Source organism: Agelaius phoeniceus, chromosome 2, assembly GCF_051311805.1.
Source record: "Agelaius phoeniceus isolate bAgePho1 chromosome 2, bAgePho1.hap1, whole genome shotgun sequence".
Lineage (NCBI taxonomy): Eukaryota > Metazoa > Chordata > Aves > Passeriformes > Icteridae > Agelaius > Agelaius phoeniceus.
In genome coordinates this window covers 94,859,634-94,884,706 of record NC_135266.1, presented here as the reverse complement: position 1 = coordinate 94,884,706, position 25,073 = coordinate 94,859,634, and the positions used below count along the sequence as shown (strand labels likewise).

At 38.2% G+C, this 25,073-nt stretch overlaps 1 protein-coding gene across 3 annotated transcripts in view; it reads right to left on the bottom strand.

The window, feature by feature from the left end:
• Positions 1-25,073, bottom strand: part of ZBTB20 (zinc finger and BTB domain containing 20) — a 473,812-nt gene that overhangs the window by 443,240 nt on the left and 5,499 nt on the right. For 2 of the 3 annotated variants that reach the window (XM_054627748.2, XM_077174294.1), the window contains exon 1: positions 2,135-2,307. The exons of the other annotated variant lie outside the window; for it this stretch is intronic. The gene's annotated coding sequence lies outside the window, so the exon portion shown is untranslated. Of the gene's footprint in view, positions 1-2,134; positions 2,308-25,073 lie in introns of those variants that run through there. 3 annotated transcript variants of the gene reach the window in all.

The window sequence follows — 25,073 nt, the reverse complement described above, 5'->3', positions numbered from 1 at the left end:
ATCCACCTTTAAGACCTTTACATTGTATTTGGCATAACTTCAGCATCCCCTCTACGACCAATCCGAGTTTTCAAAGCCTGAGATTCAAACTTTAGGAGAGGAGGAAATACCTTGCTACAGTTAACAGGTCATTTAGAGCAACATACATATTAAAAGTCTATCAACAAAATATTAAGTTTAAAAGTTTGAATGAAAATAAGGAGGAAAAAAAAATAGTAAGCAATAAATGTCCCTCCCCAGCTAAGAGACAAGCCACCAAATTTTGGCACAATGATATATAAAACCTTGAAAAGTTTCACTCATGCTCTGGAAAAGCTGCTAATGAAATGGAGCAAGTAGTTTCTGTAGTTACAGTGCCAGTGAATAGATCTCCTGCTTTGGATTTCAATTAACTTAGTTTGTTCAGCGAGGAGGCACTTCTGTAGAAATGGGGACTCGTAAGTTAAAGGACAGCTAAAAAAAACCACCAAACAACAGCAAAAAAACCTGTTGGCAGCAAAAGTTCTTTCTGGCTGCAAAATAATGGATTTTTAAGAAACATTTCAAAGGATTTGAAGGTTTTGGAGAATCTCCTAGGCAGTCTCAGGTGGGTTAGGAATATTGCATTATGGACTTCTTTGTGCTAAAAGGAAGGCCTAATGCATGTTTTGAAGAAGTCCGCCTCTTGCTGTTAAATAAATAATTTTCTATTAAAAAAGGTGATTGTTAGTGTTCAGAGATCTCCAGCGATCAGCGTCCATTTTATATAATTACTTAGGATTCTCCAGAACACTTTATGTAACTCACTTCCACTATCCCTTCTCTTTTTTCTTTCCTTTTTTTCTTTTTTTTTGTTACCAACAGAGTAGCAGTTTTACTCTCCAACAGAAATGACAAGAGCTCAGATAAAAAGACCATTTCAAATGGATCAGTTTAAGCAGTCTTTAGAACCCATGATAAATCTGGGCTCCAAAAACTCGACAATGCTAAATGGGCTATGAAATGCATTCACAAATCCCTCCCCAGAAAAAAAAAAAAAAAAAAAAAAAAGAAGTAAAAAAAATCAATTCAGAGAAAAGCTTCAATGTTTGAAAATACAAATAAGCAGCATATTTTTGGAATGAAAAATGGTAAATAAATAGTTACTATTTCTGGACAAAATGGCTCGATAGATTTCATAATTTGCCACCACTGTAAAAAATATCTATTCCCTTCCCCCCTCCCTTCCCCGTCAGTACACACGGAAACACAAGCATAACCATGCATAAAGTGGGAGGGTGGGGGGCAGCCAAGGATACAAACTCCCTCTTAGAAAGTTTGAATTCTTATTAACCCAGTGATGCCTCCATAATGTTACATTAGATCAGCAGCATAAAAGTTAGAATATATGTCTCCTTTCTTCCTAGCAAAGGAAACTGCAAAAACACTAATAATGAAAAATAGATGTTAAAAATATCCAGGAGGAAAAAGTACATGTACAATAACCAAAATTAACCCACTCTGCCCCCACACCAAAACAGATAAACAGCAAAATCTCTGAATAAAAATCCTGTCAGAAAGAGTGGAACCTGCTTTCTCTTTTTTTGCTTTTATTTACTGTATGCCAGGCATGGACTTTAAACTTACAGTGTGCATATATATAGAAAACAAAGAACGAGAGTCACAGTTAACCCTGGTCACCGGCATTACAGTTAAAAGTCATTGGCAAATACTAATAAACCCCCGTTTAGCAGTAAATAAGGAAAACATGATATATGGACGGACAGATGGAACTGCATAAACAGAAAAGAAAAGGCAGAGAGACCCACAAACATACGGAGAGAGCTGTTTTAAAAGAGTGAAAGATATTGATTTACTTGGAACTAGTGTTGGAAAACAAACGTATTTGTTTCCTTCATGATTAAAAAAAAAGTAATTAAAGTGAATCATAAGGGGGCACACCCTTAAATAAGTCGGGGGGGGGGGGGGAACATTTGTAGAGGGTAAGGCCTTCTATAGATGTTCCGAATTTTAAGCTAGCAAATAGGTCTGGCAAACTTACATCTCTAAATTAAAAATCGAGGGGGGGGCGGGGGGGGGGAATAAATAACTGGTGGTGGTTTAAGGAGAGTAGAGGCTTTATTCTTTTATGTTTTATAAAAGTTGACTGGCCTACCTTGTTCCCCAGTCCTCAGTTTGTCTCCTCATAGTCGCTGTCTCCCTGGAAGTACAGTGTGAGTGGTAATGACTGCCTGCCTCCCTAATGAGTCCATTTTCCTGCTCTTGATGTTGTGTATATACACACACTGCAACCTACCTTACAAGCCACAGAGACGGGAAAGGGAGAGCGAGCGAGAGAGAGCGAGCGAGAGCGAGCGAGAGTGCGAGAGACAGGGAGAGCGAGAGAGGGAGAGAGAGAAAGGCGCACACAGACAAAGCCCTCCTACCAGACAGCAGACAACCCTCCTTCCCCTATCTAGCAAAATACAACTCGGCTAATGCAGCAACAGGTTCAATACTGCCAGGCTGAGGCAGCGTAGCAAAGGTATACGGGGCTGAGCAGCATTGCTGGCAAATAAACACTTCGGTGCCGGCTGGCTCCACCTTTCTTATTTATGTTACAGGATGTTGGAATGCATTGTTTCAGACAGTCCATATGATTATCATAAATACATTTTTTGTGCATATTAGCATGGAGCGCCGAAACGTATCAGCCATTCTGCTCCGTAACCTTATAGCTCTAACACATGCAGGGAAGGTGTAAACATATCTCTTTTGACAGGCAGACTACACAAAGCCCACTGATGATTTTAAAGTCATGAGATCTTTCAAGAAAGACGCTCCTGGAGATAGGTTTCCCCAGACAATAGGGGAGCAGGGAAAATTGATCTTGATGAGGAAGAAGTCTTCCTAAGAGACTGCTCGGTAAACAATTGAAAAGAGAGGGCTATTCTCCCCAGCATTCCCTCCTTTCAAAAAATATATATTGGGAAGCTTCTGCCCCTACAGCTATAATAATGTGCTGTGCTTATGTCTGAACAGGTGCAATGCATATAGTACATGGTGTTACAAGGACAGAAATAAATCTCTCAAGTAAAAAAAAACATTTTCCCAGTTGCAAACAGGCCAAGGTTATTTAAAATACAGGTCTAATCTGAAGAATGTTCTCCCCTCTCCCTATATATTTTTGCTGGGGGGAGGAGAGGGGACGGACGGGTGGTGGAAGGTGCAAAGGAGAAGCAAAGATAGGAGAAACAATACATGGAACCAGTTACTATATTTTTATTTTTACAATATTCTGTCACATCCAAAGAAGATGTATGCTGCTTCTAAAATAATTTTCACTCAGCTCTGCTTCTCATCACGCAAAAATTCTATTTATTTTAATGACAACTACAGACATGTCAAAAAAGGAAGACCAGGGAAAAAAACATTTTGCACCTGTATTTCATCCTTGGCAAATGCTCTTTAAGAACTTTATCCATAGGGTATTTTTTTAGGTGGAGATACTAGGTCCAAAAAAAAAAAAAATTAAGTGATATTACCAAGGTTATGCTGTAAATCTGTAGAAAAACAGATGAGAACTCAAATCTCCTGAAGCAAAACAGACTTTTCCTGGAGTAACTCATACCCACCTAAAAGTTAAGTGTCCTGTCTAAGCCAGTTGAGTAGGCTCCCTCTGTTGTCAGTGGAGAGACAGGCACCTCCCAAACGCAATTCATCCCAGCTTTCTCTGTCTCCCCACCAAAGAGGGAGCCTACACAACTAGATTAGGCTAAGCAGCTAGCTTGTAGTTGGCTAAATTAAGTAAAATGAATCTCACTTTTGATCTAAAGCTCTATTACAACATCCTGCTTCCCAAACTATATTTTTATTATCACATTTATTATTAGGCAATATATGCCTAAATTGTAGTGATGGAAAAGGGATAGTCTGCTGACTAAAAGAGACAGGTAAACTCCCTAGATTCATGGATTTGTACCCTCAGGCTGGCTGGATATTCATGATTCACAGAGTCTTTATAATATTAACCAGCCTGGTGACTGGTGAATTTGATTAGTTTTGTTCACTGGTACACATTTTTGTATTTCGCTTATAAACATTATGGTTTTATCCAGATGTACAGTAAATACAGAAGGATTAAGTAATTTATTTCAAAAGGTTAATTTTCATTAGTTTTTTCATCAAAATACAGCCTCTCTTACCTTAGGGTAAAATATGAAGAGTAAAAAGCTCTAATAGATGACTTAGTTCAACTCCTTCTGTAATATTTAGCTACATACACACCTGGCATATGTAGAGGCAGCTCTCCAGGTTACTCTAAATATATATTACAAAAATTTAGTTATATTACATATTTTCTTCTCTGGACTTTATGACCATAATCACCTTATTGAAGGGTATGTAGGGTCAGGAAAGCAGAAGGGGCATTTGTAGACTTTGCTTCTAACTGTGGTAACTCGATCTGGCTGTGTAAGTACCAATTCAGCAGTCATTGCCTCAGTTTTTCCATCTGTAAAACAGACTCAACTGTAGTTCCATGAGTAGATGGTACTGTAAATATGTGAAGAGCCTTCCCATCTCGGCCTGGCATCTCTCAGAGTTTTACGATGGCAAATATTATGGGAAAAAAATAAATACTTTGTCAAGGGGACTTGTATCAAAGCCAGCTGATGAAAATCACAAGTTTTCATATCCTCATATTCAGTTCAAATAATAGGAATAGTCTCTGAAATTTAAAATTTAAAAACCAGGTCTACACCAAAATGAGGATATCAGATGTGAGAAGTTCTTAGCAGCCTGAAATATATGACCCCAACTAACATTAATTCCTTTGTCCTACCAATCTTACAGATACAAATCTGAAGAGATATATAAAATGTACCAACTTTGCATAGAAAAACACACTTGAACCCTTCAAATGTAAGACATTCAGATTGAAATCGGCAAACTGAGTCAGAAACACTACAGTTTGAAAAATGTTCAGACTTGCAATTGATCCAGATCCAAAACCTGTAAGTTGGAAGGCACCTAGATCCTTAACTTTTCTCTAACTTTCTAGAGATGTCATATATGCATCTGAGCCAGGGTAACAGGCCAAATTTCCTCATGTTTTGAGCAAGTCTGAATCTCAGTAAGAACACTAGAACTGAGCCCAGTTCCACTCACTTAGTACAATGCTTAGGGCCAGACCCAAACTGGAACCCAAAGCCACCCCTTCCAAAGTCGCATGGGGTTTGTGTACTCATAGAACTATAGAACTAAACCAAACACTTTCAAACCTCAAGACTGTTGGAAAGCAAATATGGAGTAGATTCCAACTTAAGCTAGTTTTGGCCTTCAATCAGAAATTAATCAAATTAACCATAATCTTAATAAAATCCAAATATATGTTTGACCTGAATGAAAAAACCCACAAGATGTGATTTGCACAACTGGTTCCTTGCCTGAAAGTCTTTTTTAGACTTAGATCCTAACCATCAATGGCTCAATTCTGGGTTGTCTTATTAATCATTTAGTCCATCTAAACCGTTTTTAAAAAATCCTGAGAGGTGTGGTTTGAATGGAGAATTCTGATTTAACGTTTTGCCATAAAACTGCCCATTTGCTTGATTCAAAATACTCAATGAAAGCTTGCTCACCACCACACCACACTCCTGTGGGCCTGCAATTCCTCCTCTCCATTATATGAGGAGGTTAATGGCTATGCACTTGGATCATTTGCAAGAAGCAGAAGGAGAACGTGTGGCTGCTGGCAGCTTTCAGCTCTGTCACAGGACTGGACACAGACCTGCTGTGTGACAGTGAGGGCCTGCGTGGCAGTCACACAGCTTGGCCATGCAGCACAACAGGCAAGCAAGCCTTGTCATGTGCCAGGATTGTACAACTCCCACGGCAGAGACATCAAATTTTGGTTAAGCCACACACAATGTCACCCCACGAGAAAGAGGCTGGAACAGAGGGCTCCTGGCTGGCTCAGTAAAATGCTGCATTATCCATCCTGAATGCAAGAACAAGCAATGCTGGTCTACCTGGTAGACGATACTCCTGCTTTTCCTTTTCTGCAAACTTGTCTTCTGAGTTCAGAGTTAGTTTCTAGCAACTGACATTAGGGAGGCAAAAGAGCCCTAACCCCTCTAGCAAAGCCTCCAAAAGAATGAAAAAAAATTACTTGCACCGTAAAGGCAGGTGAAAGATTGGCATGTTTGGTGCAGCTGGAGCACCCATCTCCAGTTCTGCCAGAGAGCTGCAGAGCCCTGATTTTCTGGAGCAATGGGAAGATAGGGAAAACCACAGTGCCCACCAGAACTGTGAAAGACTTTGTTGCAAATGACAAGATTCTTAAGGACGGACTGAGAGGGAAGGAAGGTACTTCAGTGCCAAATAACATATTCTAGACTGCTTTAGTCTCTCCTCTCCACTTTATGTCTCCAGGCACACCAACATGCTAAGTTTAGACATATCTTGTTGGCAGCCAAAACTGGAAAAGGAGTCACGGCATCATGTAAACATGTCTGAGGATAAGAGCTACTTCCTTCAGGAAAAGAAAAAAAAAAAAAAAAAAAATTAGCCTCTTAGCAGATACCTAAGGGTTGATTTTCAAATGCTGAAGAAATTTAAGTAAGACAGACTCCATGAACTGGTTGGGTGCCTTGCCTATCCCTGTAATGGGCTAAAACACTGGTTTTGATGTACTTCACATATTTGCCCTACGACATTTTCATTAAAACCTTCAGGGAGCTCTGCATTACCAGAATCCCAGGAACTGTTCCTAGAAACCAGGCTGGTTTAACACCATACTACTGTTAAAAATCCCAGGCAAGCTTCCATGACAGTTCCGTTTCAGATGGTATAGGCAGGATCTAGAAACAGTCACAGCAACATGTCTGAACTTGATTGCTTCCACTCTGTCCCCCTAACCACATCCACGGGTCTCTGAGACTCCCCTGGTGTATCACACCATCTTGTTGCCAGCCCAACAGGATTGGTGATTCACATGTCTCTACTGGTGTCCTGCAGTGTCTCTGCAACTTTGTGCAAATGTAATGAGAGAGATGCCAATTAAAAAAGCTCAAGAGTCCTGCAGTGTGGCAGGCTGATTCAAATTAGATACCTGTATGAAGTGATTAAAAATAGGTTTTTTAAACGTGAAGATAACAGGAGGACAGTATGTTTGATTTACATCAGCAGGGGCCAACGAAAAACATAGAAGGACCACACAAAGCTCTTTATTCCTGCAGATTTACTGGTGATGATGCTGAGGACAGGAAAGGGGAAATTCAGTGCACTTCTGGTGCCTTTCAATATGCAAAGAATCTCAATTGTTCTTCCCTCTCAGCAGTCACTACTTAGTGCCAGACCTCCAAATAAGTAATACTTTCCTTTAATATAGCAACTTTGGTCCATCATACCATATTTCAGGTGCACGTAATCATAAAAAAATCAAATCTCACAACTTCTTTTGGCAACAAAACTACTGTCAGTCTCATTTTACAGATAGCAAAAAAAAAATGGAAAAAGGTAATCACCCTTTTGAGAACAGAAAGTGGAATTGGGATGTTAGCCTTTGCTGATCAGAAGTTCAGTCTAAGAAGCCTCTATGGATCAGACTCTCAGACAGCCCAGCTGATTGACAAGACTGGGATGCACTTACTGAACCAGAACTGGCTTTTCTATTGTTTTGGGTTTTTTTTTTTAATCTCAGAATGTCCTGAATAATAAACCAGAAGCAAAGCTGACATGTCTCCAACAGTTTAAATAGATTTGTGTAAATCTGTGTGCAAGTAGTGTGTACCAAATACCCACTTTCCTTTGTGATGACACTACCTGTACTTCAGTGGAGGAACACTTTGCATAATGACTGTTCCCCCAGGCCACCCTGCATTAAGGTGGCAACATGGTGTTTCTGTTGCATAATCATCCCATGTCATACATTTCTCTAATGCTGTGTTGGGCAAATGTTACTGCTACATCAGTGAATTGTGAGAGCGAGATCTCACAACATAACAATTTTTGTCCCAGCAAGGCCAATCCCTTGCTTTTATATTCATCAACACTGGTGTATATCAATCACCACCTACAGGGACTGAGAGTCCTCATCAACTCCAGAAGACAGTATCATACCAACATATCACTTTCCAATTCAAAAACCACAACCATACAAAAAGCCTTTACACATACATGCACACGAGCTTGGGATGTCCATATGTTATTAGCTTTCTGCCCTGGAAAGCTAATTCAGCTTTCTGTGTAGATTGTGTTGCAATCATTTAACTCCTAACAAGCTGCAGTTATCTGTAGCCTTGGCTATACATATATGTTCATCCTCTCCACTTACAGGGTGCTGGGATTCTGCCTTTATTTGCATGGGCAGGCCATTAGTGACCAATTTAGCTGTTGAGCTCACATGCCAGGCCCTCATGCAAGCTGGGCAGTTACAATGAAGTCAGATCTTGTTACATAGCCCACTGCATTGTAGGGGGTGCACCCTCTATTATATAACTATAGGGTTCCCAAAGGTTACTTCTGATTCCACTACAGACACATGTTCCAGTTCAGCCAACATTTAAGGAATAGAAATTTGATTAATTACTTATGAAAATTCACACTGAATCCATCCCAAATTTAACAACAAATAGTAAAAAGTAGTTTTATCACATGAAAGGAGTTTTGGTAACAAACAAATCAGGATGCACATTCATCACTCTCTTCTGCCAGATAACCAGGACAACCAAGAAAGATTTCTAGTGTTGCCGCAGAAAGTTAAGGAGTATGCAGACTATTGATTGCTGTCATAATGATTTCAGAAGTGAAAATTCTGAAGCTCAAGGTGGCCAGCATTTCTACTTTTACTTTGTTTAAATAGTAGGGGGAAAACTGCAAACAAACCAACACAAACTTCTGCAACTCTAGTGATTGTCATAGCAGTTGAGATACACTAAGTTCATTGTGAATGAAGATCTAGATGGGGGAAATAAGTGAGACACATCACTAGCAATATTTTGGAAGCTGTTATTTTACCCTCTGGGTGCAATTGAATACTTTCATAAGCCTATCAGCATGAATCCATTCTACCTGGAAAATATTTTTGTCAGCATTTTCAAAGATGCTACTCATTCAAGAGGTAATTATCTCTTAGTTTAGAATATCACATCTGAGAATACTGTCCCCCAAATGAATAGCCATTTCTTGAAAAATAAAACCAAAAATGTAATGTAAGTGTATCAGAGGTATGAAGATGGAAATTTCATACTTGAACATTTATTGACTATATATGAAGTGGACAAAAACTTCTCTACAGAAAAAAAAAAAAGAAGAGTGTTGAAATTTCAAACATTCAAAAACTCTTCAATAGGCTCTAAAAGTTATGTGATTCTCTTAAAAGCCAGGGATTTTTTTTAATCTCTGTTATGATCAGTAGCATTTTTAAAGCTTTTTAAATGAAATTATTAAAACTAGAAATTTCTTTATGTATTTTCTTAAAGCTAAGGATGTATGACCAAAAAAACAATATCATAGTATGTACAATAATGCTGTAATATTTGAAAGAAGCAACACTAAGTGGCATTATTCATCTAATATGAATAGTACTTCACCCTGACATCCCTTCAATGGATATAGGATTATTTTCCTCAAATACAATCATACAGTGAGAAAGTTCCTCTATAAGATTTTTCTCCATCTATTCTAGGCAAGGTTAAAACAATTCTTTTACCAGGCAAACTGAAGTTGTAAGTTACTGAAAAAGCTGGACTTTCACTCAAACCTCTTCGGCTTGTTTCTCACTTAGAAGCAGTTCATCCCAAAATTTCACCGTGGCACCCATTGTCAGCTGACCCAAATTCCTGCTAAGTCCCTGTGCTTAGTGTTTCTGGATATGCACCCCTAGAATCCCACTGCCAGCTAACAGAAAACATAAAGCCCAGGGACTTAGGGGCATTTAGGCCACGTGGCTCTGACCTGTGAGTACAAAATGTGCCTGATTCTGTTGCAGGGCTAACTAAACATTGTGAGGCCATTCAGTAAAGTAATGGAAAGATTTGTCTTTGATAGCCTCAGAAGCCCACTCCAACAGCAAACAACTGCTGAGCCCTGTATCAAACACACAGGAAACACTAGTAAGGATGTAACCTTTTTACTAAAAGCAGTGCTACCAACTATAGGTAAAATAGGTAAGAAGGTCTCACATTCACAAACCTTGATTATGTGCAGACCACCTCAGGATTATATTTGTGTGTATGTGGGCAGGATTTTTTGGCTTTGAAACATTTAATCAAAGATGTTTCTGAAGAGTAAAGAACCAAAATGCACTAGATGTAATAAAGAAAAGGAATGTCCTGGTCTCTTTTTTTTTTTCCTTTTTTTTTTTTCTCTTTATGTAAGCTAAGCTCTATTAGAAAAACTAGACTGGGTCCAATTAGTCCTTTAGTTTTAGCCTAGAGGAGAATATTTTTTGATAAAGTGAACACAGTTTGCTCAGCTGTTTTAAAGGACACACTTAGAGGTGCAATTCTTTTCCTGAAGTATTAATTGAAGTTCATTTTGAAAGGAATAAATGAGAGAGTTTATTATTTAAAGCCAAAGAAATTAAAAGCAAAAAGTTGTTATAACTGAAAATTAAGCCTCAGGTCTTATTTTACACAAGAACAGAGATAAGAACCTTTCTCTCAATCAAACCTGTCAAAAATTGGAAGATCTAGCAAGGTTAGTGGTGGTGTAAGTCTGGCAGAAATGAGCTTTGGTATCCTATAGACAAACAACTCTTTTATTTTGCCTGTGTTTGAACAAAAGGGCCTTTCATTATAGAACTAGAACATACAGAACAAGGTGACATAATATTTTCAAAATGATATAATAGAAACAAACTGTACCAACTTCAATGCCACTCTTCAGTCAGGTTTTGTAACAGGCCCAAGTCAGATACTATTTTTATGGTCAAAGGGCTCCTCTTCTATAACTTTCTTTGCAAATATTAGCTAGGACTGTAAGATTTTTTATTGCTACCAGGATTATCTATGATTATATAATGAGAGATCCCCTTTGTAATATCTGTGCAATTAGGCATAATTAAGTTTGTCAGAGGAACGTTAATTTCCTGATTTTTGAGTAAATAAAGAATCAATGTTAACATTGCACTAATCAGTACTAACTAACACTTAATTTGTTTTGTTTCAAAGTCAGAGGTCATATTGTGAAACCATTTGATAATATGCAACAAAAAAACTCAGCAAAATAAACAGAAGTTGGAATAAAGATAACTTTATATTAACTGGTACTTTGCTGTCCTACTGTTCCATTTGTTGAGTTGTCCTGAAGCCAACAAAATATTGGTAAGAATCAGGATACAAATATGACTTTAAGTAGTCTCTGTTGTAGTCTCAGAATACATCGACATTTGTTTTTAACACACTGTGATAATATCACAGATGTTAGAACCATAAATGCCAGTATACCTTTATGCTTTCTGTTTCAGAAACAAAGGTACTACCACTACAGCTACATGGAATTCTCACCAGCTTCAGGAAATCATTTGAGGGCCAGGCACCAAGCAAGGGAAGAAAATCATGTCTGATAGAAACCCCACATAAATATCGAGCTATACATCATACATCCATCCAACTGAGTAAGCAAATGAGTTTCAGCCTGAAATTCCTAGGGATTCCCAGAGTAAAGCTGCAATGTACCATAAAAATTCACTGGGGATTCTCAGATATGGGATTATGGGGGCAAACTGCGAGCAAGCTGTTAATGGTTACCTGGTGCAGCACAGCTATTCTCAGTCATGAGAGCTGAGACAGCCTGTTTAGGCACCATGTGCAGCTCATGTAAGCATCTTTAAAACAGGTATGAGAAAAGTAGCCACAGGGTTATAATGAAGAGAATTTATGGGGCATTACTCTTCCACATTGCTGTTTCAACATAAACAGTACTCTGGGCTCCAAGTATCAAATGTGACAATGCTGAAGCTCTATGTAACATTATTATCTCTTCTTTTTCCTGCCTTATTTCTTGAGGAAAAAAAAACCAAAAACAGTAAAGCAGTAAATAGTTTCTACATTGAAATGACTGACAATAGTCTTCAGAGTCAACACTACTTGACACATCCAAAAATTCTTGTATTAGGAGACTGACTGGAAACAAACAAGTGTCAGCTCACATCTAATGCAATCTTTAATTAGAACCTCACAGTCAGGCAGGCTACAAGCTTTTTACGTCCTAAATTAAAGCTGTAATTTTGGAGCACAAGAAGTCAACCACCAGGGAACAAAAGCACCAGTTCACCATACTGCTAAAAGTCAACTCAATCTGACCCCTGTTTCAAAATAGGAAGATAAGTGATAAATTACATCATTTTCCAGAGCAGACAAGATATAACAATTGCTATGGATTTTTAGTGTTAGGTACTTAATGATGCTGGAAGTTCTTTGGGATAACTACAGGCTATTCCTCTGAGAAAAGTTATGCGCAAGACAAATAAAGTCCAAAAATCTGACTTACAGGTTCTATCCACATTCATGTTACTACGCCATCCACAGGTCTCAAAGCTTAACATGATCCATTCCTATTTACAACAGGAGTTCACTTTCAGAGGAATGAGAATACTTGCTTCACAATAGCTCAAAGGTGTTCAAATCCCTGCCAGACACTAACACTTCATTCCACTCATTTTAATGGAAAATAGATGTCCAAATTCCCAAAGACAGCCCTTTTACCACTGGGCCTAAAGAAGATTACTTGAAAATATCTTTTTATCACAAGAGAAGACAGGAAAAAAATTCCAATTAAAATTGGTGGAATTGATCGAAGAGTGAAAGCCATCAAGGAACGAGACAGGCAAAATGGGGAATAAAATAAGGGAAAAGTGCATAAAGTTATCTCAGTCTCCTCAAGGAGTAAAAAACAAAACTTCCTACTAGAGTAAAAGAAGATGTTTCAAGTTTGTTTTCTAACTGGTAAAAGGAAGTGTAGAATAAAGACTAGGAAGAGGATTGAAAATCGTGGCAAAGGCAGACCATAAAGGTGGAAGTAAAACATTGTACCGTGAATTACTCAATTGTCACAATTAAATGGCCAGAAATTGCTCAAGTGTTCAGGAGTAGCCATAAGCACCCCTACCATCACAGGTTTTACTTTGAACTGAAATCCTTCTGCTCAAAAAACATTTCTAGGCAATACTACTTGGGCTAAAAAGTATTTCCAACAGCAATCTTTAGGCTTATCATGGGAATCTGCACATGTCTGGGATAGGCAGTGGATTGTGGCAAGTAATAAAAAAGAACAGTAAAAAACCCTGGCTGAGTTGCAGTTTTTACCCTGCTCCTCTTAGCACCTTCATTCTCCAACTCCTCCCTGCTAACTCAGCCTTTCAGCCCTCGCTCGTCTCACGTGCACTCAAGATTAGATCAAGTCCTGGGAATTTCTAAGCAGAGCTCTGATCCCTTTGGGGACGGGGAAGGACTTGATGGATAAAGAGCCAACCATCCCACACAGTTACCACTCTACACATTTCTCCCACTGTGGCCATGCTCTCAACCCACAGAAAGCTCCTTGGAATTTCCTGCGGTACCCGATACGTCCTTCTCACTCTTAAAGCAGTATATGCACTTCCATGTTGGAGAAAACATCAATAAACAGTTTAAATAGTCACTTGTAAAACTGATAGCTGGATTTTCATTTAAGAGAACTACAGCTAAGATTGCACAGAGAGGCTGATCATAGAATAAAAGGATGGTTTGTGTTGGAAGGGACCTTAAAGATCATCCAGTTCCAACCCCGTGCCTTGGGCAGGGACATCTTTCACTAGACTAGGTTGTTCAAAGCCTCACCCAACCTGGCCTTGCACACTACTGGCACATGGATGCACAGTACTTTGCAGTTGTGAGAGAGACTGAAACAAACAAACAAACAAACAAACAAAAAATCCTCAGAGGCAAAAAAAAGCAATGAACTATCGAGGACCACTAAATATGATAAATATGAACAAAAGCAGCACAAATTGTATGGTACTGGTAAATTAGCATATTTTTCTTTTTTCAGCAACTGAAAGCATCTGAGTTGCACTGGTTTTTAGAGAGGTGCTCCCCATGCTCTCCCATGTAAACACCAAACCAAAACTCACACAGATGTGATTGGTGAGACAAAGTGCTGACAGACAAAGCTAGAGGTGTTTCAAAAGCAGAAATACATTTGACTAAAGATGACCTGCTCAGCCCCTCACAATGGACCCAGGGAAGATGTTAGAACATTTTGCTGCAGGGGTTGCTTATATATAGTTTGGCAAAGAGTCCATGAGTCATGTTACCTATATTTACAATGTCAGATACAGAAACAATCCAGTGCTGACTATTCAGGATCTGACACTTAGAAATGTTTACATGAAAATAACAAAGAATAGGAAGAAGTGATGCTTGAAAAATCAGGCTCTATTTTCTATCTGCAAATGAGAAATTTAAACATTCTAAGACTCAACAGGAAAGTGACATCAGTAAAGCAGTTCTGAGTAGTCTATAACAAGTCTAACAAAAGCCAGCACTCTCACACAGGTTTTCCATCCTAACTGTTAAATCCAGACTGCAGGCTTCTTGCTTTATTGTTAATATTAAAGATACCAATATTACAAACTGGGGCTTAATGGTTAAGACACATAAAAATATTCATTTATCTGACTTCAAGAGAAGTTGGAGAAAGTAACAAGTACCAAATCCCAAGGTAATTCTTTAACAGTATAGTGTAGGCATTGTCAAAATTGTTCAAGAAGTTAGGATGACTTCATATCCATCTCAAAAAATGCAGACAATTCATTTTTGTAGACTCTTCAAGATGAGAGGTTCTTTTAAGTGAAACTACTGAAGCAGGACTCTGATGAGTTTCATGATTCTGAAAGTGAGATGTTTTAATGCTGTCATTATCATTATTAAACATAGCTGCAATGATGATTTAAATCTGTGTTCCAAATCTCCTAGATGCTCTTAAACATTAGACACCTTTGTGTCTTGAAGACCCAGAAAGAAGCTTACCAGTTGATTATGCTGTAAAGAAAATCTCTGCTTAACAAGACAGATGCAACCTTATTTTGTCTTAATGATGTTGCCTTCAGTAGAACACAAAAGGAGCAACTAATAGCAATGATTGAAACATTTCTTTTAGAGACTTGTAAATTCAGCTGCCCACTACAAGAATCTCCGAGAGAAAAAGCTGGAGGATAATAAAAGAAAAAGTAACAGCATTGAACAGTGACATTAGTACAGGTTGGCTATATGAACACGACAAATGATCTAATGACCACAAGTTTATGGAAAATGAAAGGTATGTCTTTGTATACTGCTATTTAAAAGGATGAAAATCACAGATATTGGTGCAATGTTACCAAAGATATCCAGCAATGAGAAATGCATGAGAAAGCTGTCCTTACTATTTGGTTCAACAGAAAAAAACAAATTTGAAACAAGAATGTTTAAAACTATTTCTTCTCCTTCTGATGTATGGCTGCTCAGTGCTGTATTTCAGACACACTAAGTGAAAAGTAATGGCCAGATTCTTCCCAACCTGTACTTTAGAGCCTAAAGACAAAATTGCTATTACCAGCAGGCTGGATAACTCCAGTGAAAAAGGGTAACCTGAGTGAAAAAGTGCCCCTGGTTCCCAGAGACACTCAGTGTTCCTCTCAGGAACACGTGATTCTGCATTTGCATCAACAAGTGTCTTGAAATTTGCACTGAGAACAAGAAGGACTTTGATCAAAAAATAGCACACATTTTTCTCTGCAAGGAACTTTACAGAGAGGTACTAAATTTACAAAAGCAGTTGAAGGAGGTTTCAGAGGGACTTGACAGATTACAGGCTGATGACACTACCATTACAGCCTCAGTGGAAATGTGGTTTGATCTAATTAACAACAAAGAACTAGAACCACTGAAGAACAAAATTAAAAAATTATTCAAAGACTCTTGGAAGCTTTCCATTTCATAGCCACCAGGATGGATTCAAAACACAGACGGATGGGATTAAACCCAGGATAAGACATCATCGAACATATTCCAGGTATCGCCAACATTCTAAGACTAAAAACTGAAGACACATATTTTGCCCTCAATATGTGATTAAAAAATTGATTTGATTGAACACAAATAATTTTATCCTGCAGGTGGAAAATACAGATGTTAAATTAGGGCAGACAATATGGCTGAACTTAGAAATGCTGGATTTTAGAACAGATGCATTGCTGTCCAGCCAACTCAGCATCACTTTTTACACATTTTTAGTTTATTCATATCACTTTCATTGAAACTGTGTAACAGCATAGGTGCTAAAATCAAAGAATCTAGTGAAGCGCACTAATATGCAGAGTTAGATATAAAGCCTCATAGACCTAAATTTTTTCACAAACTACAGAGACTGTGAAGATGTTCTTGTTTTTAAGTACAGAATCACACACTTTGCATTTTAGGTAACGTGTCTTTTTGTGTTCAAGGGATAAATACACCCATAAAATACATCACATAATTTATGTATGCTGTTTTAGTGGATAATATACTGCATTTGAGTGTTTCCTCCAATAGGCTTTTGCAGAAAAAACCCTAAAAAAGTGATGCTGGGGAGAAAAATTCAACTTTGATACATTGGCTGCTGTTTCCACATACAAGTTTTCTCTCCACACCCAACAGAGAACACATACCTCAGCTGAACAATTGTGAGCATACGTTAGCTATGCCAATATCCTGTGGAAAGTAACAAAAGGCTTTAACTTATTTTTAACTGAGAGAGTCACATAACTACAAAAGTTTTTCCTTGAGAATTTCAAGTCAAGTTGGGATTACTGCACTTCCCTCTTTGGGAAGTTGTATGATTATTAATCTTATAATTAAAAAAGTAGAAGTTAATGAGGAAACATGTTAACATCAGATGATTTACAGGCCTATTAATACTAAAAGTGTATTGGGAAAAAAAAAGGGGGGAAAAGGAAAAACCCATTGTGTAATCCAGGTCTGATGAAATGCTGGACAATTTTGAGACTGATAAAGTGAGTCACTGACAACTGAGTCAGCATGACAACGGGAGTTCATTGTTGCCTTCGGACTGAAGGAAGCAAGCACGCAGTTGGTTCAAACCGGATTTGCTCTTTCACTAAAATGTGCTATTTCCGCCATCTTCTTCTCCTCCTCTCACGTCTTCCATCAGACCCTCTGGTGTCTCCACTACACACTGCATTTATTAAGCCCTGCAGTATTCAGCTAGCATTGGATACAACACATATTAAGCCCTCAGATGCTGCATGTTACAAAATTAACTTAAAAGGCTGGAATGCAGCTCCATTTTTAAGTCCCAGTATATTTATATTTCACATATGGTTTTCGCTAGGCTATTCACAGGGGGGACTATAAAGCATCTCAACATGTGAGGTACTCTTGTAAACCTCACCATGTCCTCAGTTGCACTTACTGTCCTCAGGCATGGGGGATGTTGTACTGGAAGCATTAATATGTATATACGTGCTGCTTTTTACATCCACATTTCCTTCTGCTTGTAGGTTTGGCAACAGCAGGATGGCTGAATTCAACTAAAAAAATGGAATTCCTGTTTGTCTCCAAGGCTTTCCAAAGATTAACTTCTGCCAGTCACTGCAACTTCCCCCCAGCACTCTCTGAAGTTAACAAAACAAGGAGAGCTCAGCAGCTCCCACGGGGCTCGGGACCCTCCAGGGTCTGGGCAACAGAACTGAACAAAATGTACTGCCTCTATCCTTGGGATCTCTCAGTTATATGAGAAGGGTTTCCTCTAATATTGCAATAAAGTGGATTTACATTATTAACATATACAAGACTGACCAAGAGAAAGGCTCACCTGTTGCACAACATTAGATGGAGTGCACAGGGTAATGTTACAAAATTTGGTTTGTGGCTCTTTACCTTCTCCATACCATCATTTGCTATTTTTGGCTTTTCCAATTTAAGCTGCTTCTCCTGAAGTCTGAAACGTGAAAGTCATGTTTTGAGGTTTTTTTACACAGGATTATTAGTGTCTTAGAAGTCTACAGATTTTACTGTAGTTTAGAAAAGACTCTTAGAAAAAAAATTAAATTATTTTTGAAAAGAAACAAGCAACAAGAAGTGTCTACATTTGTTCCAGCAGCTAAAGCATATCCAGCAATTACAATTTTTTAAAATGCATATTTTGCCAAAGGGAACTATGCCACATCAAAAATTGTCCAGCCAGGTGAGAAAAACTCAGAACTGAAGGGTAAGATAGGTAATCAGCAAATATGGGTTATAACTTGAAGGTAGACAACTTGACAGGTGACTTGAACTAAGTCAGTCAACATCTCTAAATAGGAGTCTATCCAGTGCAGGAGGCTACTAATGCTTTCCTATTTCAGAAGGGTATCTTAAAGCTTAATTAATTGTTCATAAAGAACTCAGATTCTCAGATGAGAAGCATCAGAAAACACCAAAGTATTATTAATCTCAGGTGCCAAAGAATTATCCCTGCTCTTGCATGGATTAGGTCTGAAATATTTGTAATTTCTATGATAGTAATATCCCCAGTCCAGTTTGCAAATGATGAGAGTTATCCAAGTAAAATAAATGTCTGGCCATCAGAGTAAACAAAGACATCATTTTACGAGTCCAATCTAAATTGTAGAGATAATCAATATGAGAATAGCAGTGCCCACAATGAAACCTGTATTAATTATGAAGAGAGTTTATGAAAGAAATTAATCATTATTATGGAGTTCGCTGTAGGAATTTAATAGCATGAGCCAATTCTACATGACTCTTATGATGCTTGAGGTCAAATATGCTGAGTTTGAAATAAACTTTAATCTACTCTGAACTAACTTTGTATAAAAAAAGAAAGCTTCTCATAAGTTCCACTGTACTGCCCAAAATAATAAAACTGTTCTACCCCATAAGTGCCTGTAGTCTGATATGCCATCCTGAAAATAGATTCTAATGCCTCTCTTCTCTCTCTTTTCTTTTGTTTGCCTTATTTTTTTTAGATTGGTGCTAAAGGAAAACTATATACACTGATTACAAGAGAAAATTTGATATGGGAGTCAAGCAATATATTTTTAAGCTTACTTTGTTGGTTTTTTTTTTTCCTTAAGTAACCACTCTTCCAAAACAAACAGAGAAATGTTTATGGAAATAAAGAAACAAATTATAACAATTTTAGGTAGCATACCACAGTCAAATAAATACCATTTTCTAATAAAACAAACTGGGAGAAAGCCTAGTTGAACTTAACCCATAGTAACCAAGAAAGCAGCTTTCTGTTTTAGAATCAGAGCCATTATTGAAAGCAAAATATTCATATCCTTTGATGAGCTTCAGAATCCCTTTTGTAGGATTATAAATTCTTCTATGACTGCATGCGTTGAAAATGCTCAATGTGGGCTTAATTCCACCTGCAGTCAAGTCAAGTCCCAGTTGTGTTCAAAAGGAGAAGAGTGAAACTGATGCTGAGAGCATTTGAAAGGCCTATACTTTGTATTCATTTGTTTTTGTGAAGTTCATCTTACACAAATTAAAAGAAGGAAGACGTAAGTAGTACCTGATCTCACTGATGCGAAGTCCACGCACAGCAAGAAGGCCACGGATCAGAAGTAGGCAGGGAATTCTCAGGGGGTCTCTTGTTTGGGGTACCTCCGAGCTTTTGTGTTTGTGTGTGTGTTTGTGAAGAGAAGGAAGCCAAATCACTGGGATGCAGCCAAGATGTAGGGGTTGACTACCCCTCCATGTGCACTGAGAGATGCAGCAGTAGTGTCTTCTTGCTTTTGCAAAATATGGAATTAGCCATTTTGGAGACTCCTAATAATGTATGCAAAGCTCACAATATGATCAATAATTAGGTGTGCAACAGGAAGAAGAAACCCTTAAAATTTAACAAGAACACTCTCCAATTAAAAGAGTCAAAAACAGCTAAGTGTGAATATTTCTCTGAGCTTGCTTTGTTGATGCTGTAGGATTTCTTTGTAGTTGTACAATTCTGCTTGCTAAAATTCTCTTGGCAACTACAGACTTCCTTACTTCTGATCTCATCACACACAGATGGCTCAGGCTTGTAAAATATTATTAGGGGACGTGTTGGAGTGGCCTGAACATGGGTCACTCCAGCAGCGTAATCTGACTCTCACGATTTCTCTGCATTTGTGTAACCTTGAGTTCTGCCAGGGTTTCCCAACCTGCAAAATGGGAAAAGAGTCTACCTCCTAACAAAGTGATGAGAACGTGTGAGTGAATATACGTACAACCCTATATAAAAGGAAGAGTGTTACTGCTGTTTGGGGAGAGTAAGATAGTGTCATGTGGACTTTTATTCTCTTCTCTGAAACAAACACTGACATAGATATAAATAGTGCCTGCAGAAAAGCAAGGGGTGAACTTCTGTATGTTTTTTTAAACATTCTGTAGCTTTTGCATGTAAAGTCTGCTTAGAAGAGTTTTGAATAGTTTAATAATTAAACTAAAAATCTTTAGTTCTAAAAGTATTAACATTTACCAGAGTGAATTTATTTTTCCAGTGGTGTCATAAATTCACAGTATTTACCCACCAGTTCTGGTTTTCATAACAAGACTGTGGTTTTTATTTTGATCCCTGGTTAATTTATTGCTGCAGCACATCATTTTGCTTTTCTTTTGGAGGTTCTGAGGAAAACTAATTCTTTACAGACACTGTTCAGATGGTATTTTTCAATTAAAAACACTTAAAGCAGAAAGGAGCGATTGTCTGGTGGGGGACTGAAGATCAGAGTTCAATGCTTGGCTCTACAATAGACTCCCTGGAGACATTTTCAAAGGCACAAATGGCAGGTTGGCACATCACTCCCATACTTGCTTTAGTGGGAGTTAGTTGCCTCTGAAAATCTCTATTTCCTTTCCCTGGATTATCCCAATAAAATCATGCAATTTTACCCTGTGTCTTGGTCTGCAACCACAACAGTGGAAATTCTAACATTTTGTTCCTCTCACCTCTCTCCTGACTTGCCTTTTTAACTAAAAGCTTCCTGAGGCAGCACTGCTTTTACAGCAGTGGATGGGGCACTGATCTCATCTGAGGCTCCCCAGTTCCTGTTAGAATGTACACATGCAAATAACATCAATACTAATTGGGAATCTGGAGTTAACGTGCTTCTCAGGTCAGGTCCAGGTTATCATGCTGACCAGGAGCAGTGCTGCCCAGTTAAAAAGCACCACATTGTCAGCCCAAGTGAATGGCATCCACACAACTGGGGCTTGACAGCAAGGCTGGGTGAATGTCTCCCAGTGGCACCAAGATGAGCCATCATTGAAAAAGGGGAATTATTAACCCTCTTCATCTCAGTCCTTGGTTTTTTTGTAACTTCTGTTCCATTTAAGTCAACACCCTCTGACCAAAATGTTACAATTTACTGGAACAAAAGCTTTAACAATGCAAAGCTTTAACAAATGTCCACAAGGACTTTCAGAAAGCAAATCATGAACCTGAGTATGTATTTGCACCACAAGAGTACAAGTACTCAGCCACCATGGTAACAAAAACAGGTCTGTCATATTTATCTTGCAAGACAGGATTAGGCACAACAATTTTTGTTTTCAAATCACAAATGTAAAATTTCCAAAAATGTGATGTGGAACTACTTAAAGGGAGTGAATGGCAATATAGTGAATAAATATGCATGACCAGTAAATTCAAGAAAATATTGATCTGTATTTGTTTATTCAAAAAGTGGAGTGCCCCACAGAATTATTCTACTAAAACTAATAATTATATTTTTCTACTCCACTGAACTTAAATGCATTGTGACCATGAGTTAAAATAAAAAAAAAAAACAAACCAAAAAAAAAACCAAAACAATTCATATTCTATGTGCACTTGTTAATTATCTCCTGTCCTACCAGGAATTACCACGTTTGCCAAATGAGATGAGCTAGTGCTCATTATATTCCAGAACATCACCACTGAGCAATGATGTCTTTCAGATACCCACTAGTAGTTAAACCAAGCTTTTTCTTTTCAAGCTATTGCATAAGTAATTCTCTAAGCCATTCATCTTTCTCAACAATTTCTTTCTCGGTATAACCAAGATCCTAAGTTTTGTGGACAATTTTTTTCCCTGAAGTCAACACAGCAAAAGCCAGAAGCATTACAGTAGGAATTATTTTTATGCAATATATTCATGAGTCTAAGGCATATCTTTATGTTCTAGGCACATCCTCCATTTCTTTCTGCATCATATTGTATCGTCTATGCAATCAGCCCAGTATGCAATGCAAGACAGAATTCTGACAGTATATGTAAATAATTCAAGAAAGTTTGCAACTCCTCAGGGAGATTTACTCACAGATCACCTGTTCACAGAGTTTAAATAGATGTCAGAAGAACTCCAGGATTATTACAGACCGATGATGGGAAGGGTTACAACAAAGTATCAGTATTCTTACAGCGTAGAACTGAAAGTGGCTTTGATTTTGGATACATTAACAAGCTTCAAAAGGATTGGTCTGAATCCGCCAGTGGAGGAATGTAGCTTGATTGCATCATGTACTGGGATGCTGCTGCAGTCGGATCCAGAAAGAATGACGCATCACTGTCTGACATAGCTCTGATAATAGATAAGTAAACTGTAGGATTGCCAAATGAAGAGGTCAAAAAAAATCCCAACAAAAACAAAAGAGCTGATAAAGCAAATTACACCAACAGAATTTGCAGTGCAACATGAACAAAAGAAACCCAAACAAACCCCATTCCTATTACTGATAGGATGCCCCTGTGTCCCACATGGCATCACTGCAAATGGATTCTACAGAGAGTGGGAACGACAGAAGTCCACAGTTCTGCAGTAACAGTGGCCCATGCAGAATATCTAAACTTGCCAGCTGAGAAACCTTGACCTGCTGGCCATGTGCCTGTATTTCTATCCACCTGATCCACTAAATCAGTCATGCCTTAAGGTAGATTGCAATCATGGGTGACAAAACCCAAATCTTTCCTGCTTGCAACAATCCTTGTATTTTCCTCCCAAAGGCAAAGCATGCTAAGGGACATTCTTTATATGTCCAGAGGCCAACAGCCTGTCACTGTCTTTACACAATGCACCACATGTATCTAGGACATAGAAAGGATTATTTAAAACTCTAAAGGAGACATTTATACCCAGTACACTTCCAAAATAAGGACGGCAAGTTGCTGAAATAACTTATTTAAAACTTTTTCTCAAGTACAGAGTGATAGAATTAGAGTAAAATCATCTAGAAGGGGTTGGAAACACTTTCTCATGAAGTCTTAAACATCACTTCAAGTGACATTAACTGGAGCTACACGTCCCATCGGAGAGCAAGTGTCAGCAAAGTAAATGCATTAGTTAAAGCTTAATAGTAGTTTGGTGTTCAATATCCTGAAATATTTAATATGTTTTTTTCCCAAAGTAAACTGTTATTCAGTTTTAATGAAGACATTAACCTGCTTGATTTGTAAGCTCCTGTGGGAAGTCAGTCTAAAACTCTGTCACAAGAGGTAGGCAGATGTAACAAGAACTGTGACAGGAAATCAAGCATATTTTAAATGTTAAAAAAGCAGCCAGACAATAAGTCTCAATATGCTCTTGTTTTCTTTTAGTTTTGTTTATTTTTTGGTAATATGCTTTCTGCCCTTTAAAAGATGCCAATTAAGGCTGGCTGTAACGTAGTCTGAAGGTAACTGTGGGTACTGAAATCTACGTGAGTCCTCACCAACTACGTTGTAAACAAGAAGTGGTAGGATACAGACTAAAAAAAAAAGTTTGGATCAGATTCTGAACTTCAAGACACTTGCAGTCTCCAGCATTGTAGGATGACAGCTTTAAACTGGAATCCACTGTAACACTTTTAGTCACAGTTTGAATTTTCCAGACTGACTTTGAATACAGTCTACACTTCATGGGAACAGCCGGTCTTGTGAGTTTTCAGCTTGAAATGATAGTGATATAACAAGATGAGCAAAAATGGTGAGACCCCAAGCAATTAAGGTGGGTGTGTACTCTTCCTGAAATGCATATTGGTGGTTTGACAAGGGAGACAAGCTGGCTGCTTTGTTTCACAGTAGCTGTGTTTAGTTCATGCTGTCAAGCGTGGATTCTGACACTTAACAGTATTAATATTGCTATTTCTATTGATATAATTAGCACTTCTATAAATAATAGCTAAGGCTGCCATAGCTAAGTATATTACTGCAATCAGCACCATCAGGCCCTTCTTCGTTACACACCCTCCTGGAAATGCAAGCTGATTGATCTCAACAAGAAGATCTGTTGCTCAGCCACTGAGCAACGCTGTTGATTCTAGCGGCCCAGCGAGGAGCAGCTCCCACCATCTAGAAGTCTCTCCTAAACAACTAGTTTGTATGTGTGAGACTAACATTTCTCACCAGTCTTGCACCTGCCAACGTTTGAATGCTATAAATAGGGACTCTTCTTTTCAGCCACACGATATAAAAACCCTCACATTGAGTTCAGTGGGTGTTATTCACACACTACAATGGGGAGAAGTCCTACAAATTGTTTTGGAGACAATCTGGAACCCACATTTAAACTCCACCTAAACAACACAAGTATTTTATTTATTTACTTTAAAATTATGAAACAGAAAACTGCTTAACAAAACAGATATTGCTGCTTTTAACAGAAGAATAGCAGCACCTGCCATTTCAATCCCTAATTTCATTCTGGTACATTTAAAAATAGAGAAGAATGACAGTTTTTCTAGAGGCCCAACCTTCAGGCACTTCCAACCTGTTTCCCAGAACTTTGCCTTGTTTTTGCTGCACCTAAAAGCTGTAACTTCTACACAAGTTTTGACAGTGTTTAATATCTACCGTGAGGTACTTACACTTAATGACTGCAACTTACATCCAGCACCAGTGAGAGAGGGAAGTGTACAGAACCAGTGGTGGTGGAAATAAAGCCTCAGGGTCTCAAAAGATGCATACAAAAATACAAGCAGTTAAAAATTATCACCAGTTTTGGAAACAGTGGGTATTTTCTGCTTTCTTCATCTTCCATAAAGTGATGTGGGTAAACACTGCACAAAGCTATTCTGAAGGCCAATATTTACAGTGTCTGGAAATAGAAAGTGTTATGTATAAGAAAAGCAGCCTAGATG